The 5,436-nt window shown below is 33.1% G+C and overlaps 1 protein-coding gene across 1 annotated transcript in view; it reads left to right on the top strand.

The window, feature by feature from the left end:
• The window catches only part of LOC103680203 (lysine-specific demethylase 6A-like), a 143,311-nt gene that overhangs the window by 63,070 nt on the left and 74,805 nt on the right, over nucleotides 1-5,436 (top strand).

The raw sequence follows: 5,436 nt of genomic DNA, 5'->3' as shown, positions 1-5,436 counted from the left end.
TCAATATAGTTAACATACAGAGTTTTATGTATTAATTTCAGTTGTACAGTGATTCAACACTTCATACAACACTCAGTGCTCATCACAAGTGTGTTCCTTAATTCTCATCACCTTTTCAACCATCCTCCTACTCCCTCCCCTCTGGTAACCATCAGTTTGTTTTCCAGAGTTAAGAGTCTGTTTTTCGGTTTGCTCTGTTTTGTTTTGTTTTTTTTTCCCTTTTCTTGTTTGTTTTGTTTCTTAATTTCCACATATGAATGAGATCATATGGTATTTGTCTTTCTCTGACTAACTTCACTTAACATTGTACTCTCAAGGTCAATCTGTGTCATTGCAAATGGCAAGGTTCCATTCTTTTAAATGGCTGAATAATAGTCTGTTGTATCAGTATACCATATCCTCTTTTTCCATTTGTCTATCAGTAGACATTAGGCTATTTCCATAACTTGGCTATTGTAAAAAAAAATGCTTCAGTAAACATATGGACGCATGTATCCCTTTCAGTTAGTATTCTAACCCAGTAGATTGCTGGATCATAGGATGAGCTCTTTTTTACTCTTTGAGGGCTCTGCATACTGTATTCCAGAGTGGCTGCACCAGTTTGCATTCCCACTAACTTTGCAAGAGGATTCCTTTTTGCCTGTATGCTGGCCAACGCCTATAGTATGTTGTGTTGCCTTTTAGCTTTCCTGATTGTTTCCTTTGCTATTTAGAAAGGTTTTTTTTGTTTGTTTTTTGTTTTTTTTAAGAGAGGGAGACTGGGGGAGGGGCAAAGAGAAAGGGGGAGAATATCTCAAGCAGGCTCCATGCCCAGCCTGGTACCCGATGCAGGACTTGGTATCATGACGCTGAGATCATGACTGGACCCGAAATCGAGAGTGAGATGCTTAACCAACCCAGGCGCCCCCAGAAGCTTTTGATTTTGTTGAAGTCCCAATAGTTTATTTTGCTTTTATTTCCCTTACCTCAGGAGACATCTCTGGAAAAATGTTGCTATGGCCAGTGTCTAGGAGGTTACTCCATGTGCTCTCTTCTAGGATTTTAATGGTTTCATATCTCACATTTAGGTCTTTAATCCATTCTGAATTTAGTTTTGTGTATGGTCTAAGTGGTCCAGTTTCATTCTTTTGCATGTTGCTGTCCAGTTTTCCCAACACTATTTATTGATGAAAATGTCTTTTTCTGATTGCTTTTTATTTTTTAAATTCAAGTTTTTTGAAATTTTTATATTCTCCATATACCTGAGATCATATGATATTTGTCTTACTTCACAAAACATAATACCCTCTAGGTCCTACCCTGAAGTAGGATTGCTGAATCGTATTGTAGTGGAATTTTTAATTTTTTGAGGAATTTCTATACTGTTTTCTACAAAAGCTGAACCAGTTTACAGTACCACAACAGTGCATTTTCTCCAGATCCTTGCCAACACTTGTTATTTTTTGTTTTCTTGATACTATCTGTTCTGACAGGTGTGAGGTAATATCTCATTATGGTTTGGATTTTCAGTTCCCTGGTGTTGAGTAATGTTGAGTATCTTTTCATGCACTGGTAGGCCATGTTTAGTCTTCCTTGGAAAAATGTCACTTCAGATACTCTACGTATTTTTAATCAGATTGTTTCTTTTTTTTTGCAACTCTTTTTAATGAGTTCTTTATGTATTTTGGATATTAACCTCTTATAAGTGATTTTGTAGATATTTTTTCTCATTTGGTGTATTGCCCTTTAATTTTGCTGAAGGTTTCCTGTGCTTGGGTTTTTGTTGTTGTTTTGCCTTTGTTACCTTTGCATTTTGTTAAAGGTTTTCTAGGTTTTCACTGTTTGAAAATGTTTAATATTTCATATTGTCTTGGGTTTGGAACATTAAAGGAGTAATTTTTCTGCTGCTTTAAAAATTTCTGCTTCTGCAAGATGGATTTCATTGTTGGATCTGAATATTGAGATTAAATGTAGGGAGATTTAAATGATAGACAACTCTTTTGGGGGGGTTACAGTAGTAATAGTACTGAAATACTATCATAAATTCTTTTAGGGTCAATTTGATGACTCATTTAGGAAAGATCTTTTTTCGCACATTACATTGTAATAAGTAAGTGTGAAGTATGTAATAAATAAGCATGAAGTATTACTGTTATGCCATTCTTGTGCAAAAGAAAGCATTTATTAAATATGTTTTGCTTTTAATAGTACACATATTTTAAAATAGCTTTGTGTTGCTCTTTTATCACAGTAAGGAAACATATTTGGCTTTTCACAATGAGAAAATAAAAGCAGTATTCAGAAATATTCACAGTGTTCAAATGTTGGATATTTCTTGAGTAAATTCACTTTTCAGTTTTGGTTTTATTATTAACTTTGTATTTTCAGATTATAGCAAATTTACATGTAAGAAATAGTACAAAGAGTTCATAGAGCTTATCAGAGTTTCTTCAGCGTTAACATCTTGCATGTCCATAGTACGCAACATATCATGATCAGAATTGAATATTGTTAAAAACGGGTTTATTTATTGGAACATCGTATCCTCAGTGTCTGCATGGTTTTGTACATTATTGGTTTTTAATAGTCCTTAATATTGGTGCATTGATGATGAAAGTATTTACTGTTTAAGAGCCATATTCATGTTAATAATTTGTCCCATTTCAGGAAGTATATGTGTAATTATTTTTTAAAGATTTATTAATTTTAGAGAGAGCACACACAGAGAAGGGCAGAGGAAGAGGGAGAGAGAAACTTCAGGATTGTTGCTGAGATCAGAGCCTAACATGGAGCTTGACCTCACAACTCTGAACTCATAATCCGAACTGAAACGAAGAGTCAGTTGCTTAACCTACTGTGCCATCCAGGGGCCCCCAGCATACATTTTAAGCCTTTAAATGTATGAAATGCATTATATGTAGGGTAGCCTAATTTTTTTCAGGTATTATCTTGAATTATTATAGTATTATTTTTATTGTAGTATATCATGCATAATGCTGATTATTTTAGACATTTACGTGTGTGCATCATTTAGGTGTACAATTCAGAGACACTAAGTATATTAATAATGTTCTCTGTCACCACCCATGTTTTCCAGCATACTACAAACATTCTGCACCTATTAAACTATAGTTTCTCATTCCTTTGTCTCCCAGACCCTGGTACCCCTGTACTATTTTGTGTCTCTTTCAACATAAATAGAATCACACAATATTTGTCCTCTTGTGTCTGGCTTATTTCACTAATCATAATATTTTCAGGGTTTATCCATGTTCTTACACCAAAGTTCCATTTCTTTTTTTGGTTGAGTAATACACATTGTGTATATATAACAGTCTTTTTATTTATTCACATATTGATGGACATTTTGGTTTTCCACTTTGGTGGTTGTAAACAATGCTGCTGTGAATATTGGTTTACAGGTATGTATTTGAGTCCCTTTTTCCAGTTCTTTTGGAAATATACCTAGGAGAGTAATTGATGAATATATGGTATAATTGACTTACTAATATTGTTGCTAAAACTTTTTACAGGGTTCTTGGGTGGCTTAGTTGGTTGACCATCTGCCTTCATCTCAGGTCATGATCCCGGGGTCCTGGGATTGACTCCCACATTGGGCTCCCTGCTCCGGGGGTGTCTGCTTCTCCCTCTACCCCTCCTCCCACTTATTCTCTCAATCTCTCTCTCTCTCTCTCAAATAAATAAAAATCTTTAAGAAAAAAATAAAATTATTTTTATACAGTGCCTGCATGTTGTACATTCTCACCAACATTACAAAGATTTCAGAATCTTCACGTTGTTGTCAGCACTTCATTTTTTCCCTTTCATTAAAAAAGATTGTCCGTCTTCCTTTTTAAAAAATGAATTGGTAGTAAGACATTGGGATTTTATTTTGCATTTCTGTAATGACCAATTTTAAGTGTTTTCTAGTGCTCATTGACCATTTGCTTGTCTTGGAGAAATACTTACTCAAATCCTTTGCTTCTTTTTAAATCGGGTTCTTTGTTTTCCTGTTCAGATATAGGAGTTTTTTTTTAATATACTCTGGATATTGGTGCCTTGTCAGATCTGTGATTTGCAAATAGTTTCTCCCTGTCTGTGGGTTTTCTTCTCATTCTGTTTAGTCTTTTTTTTTCATGCACAGAAGATTCTAATTTTCATGAAGCTCAATTTGTTTTTTTATTGTTTTGTGTGCCGTTGGTGTCATAGCTGGGAAATTATTGCCAAAATTAAGGTTTATAAAAATTTTCCTTCATGTCTTCTTTCTTATGGCAGTTCTATAGTTTGTTGTTATATTAACATCTCTAATCGATTTCGTGTTAATTTTTGTGTATGGTGTAAGATGGGTTCAGCTTAATTCTTTCCCGTGTAGATGGCTAGTTTTCCAAGCACTGTTTGTAGAAAGGTTGGCCTACATACCATGTACAAGCCTAACAAGCTTGTGTTACCACCCTTAAGTGTTTCTACCTTGGATGCTATTTGCAACTGTTCGTTGGTATCAGATAGAAACTTTCTTTCTCATTATTTAAGGCTTTTTGAAGAAGCATAGTTATGTAGTCCGATGAATTCCACGTTAATTTTGCATGTAGGAGTAGTTTTTTAAAACTTGCAGAAGATATTGTTTGAAATACATGTACAGCTTGGTATTTCAAACTTGAAATATCACTATGTCTTTTTATAACTTGTCCTTTTGTTATTTAATGGTATTATAATTGATTATTTTAACATTAAAAAATTAATGGGGACTTTGAAATTGAATGTACTTTTGTGGGAGTACTTTCTGGAATAGTTAAAACAGGCTTCATTTTCATGTAACTTTAAAAAAATTCAGGTGCTTATTGTTTTCTATTGAGCAATTTATGTAAGTGATGTTTATCGTGACCAGTAACAGATGTCAAACCTACTTAGTGTTTTTAGTAAGGATTAGTTATTTCATGTTTTAATATTACGTGTGCTTTTAATATCCACAGATAGATAAGTGAATGACTTTTCTATAATTAGTATATTAAATATTACTCGATATCCTATAATATAAATTATGTATTATTACATTATGTTATATTTTAACCAATTAGCAAATATTATATAGTATCATGTAAGTTACATATTATTATTTATTAAATAATTAAGTTATTAGTAATAGTTTTTTATATCTAATATTCGTTTATTCAGTAATACTAAATATATGTCTATAGTTACCAATGTTTTACATTGTGTGTTAAACTTACTTGATTTAATGAGAAGTAGAGCTATACTGTTAGTATTTTAATAATTAATGAATGATTCTCCATATTTTATACACAATTTATATAGTTTTTAAAACAGCATAATCAGTCCACAAAATGAAATTGAACATGGGTTTGTTTGTTTGTTTTAAGATTTTACCTTTTTATTTGAGAGAGAGAGCACACAAGCAGCAGGCAGGGGTGGAGAGAGAGGGAGAAGCAGAATCCCTGC

The sequence above is a fragment of the Ursus maritimus genome (assembly GCF_017311325.1).
Source record: "Ursus maritimus isolate PB19 chromosome Y unlocalized genomic scaffold, ASM1731132v1 scaffold_Y2, whole genome shotgun sequence".
Taxonomy (NCBI): domain Eukaryota; kingdom Metazoa; phylum Chordata; class Mammalia; order Carnivora; family Ursidae; genus Ursus; species Ursus maritimus.
This window is presented reverse-complemented; position numbering and strand designations above follow the sequence as displayed.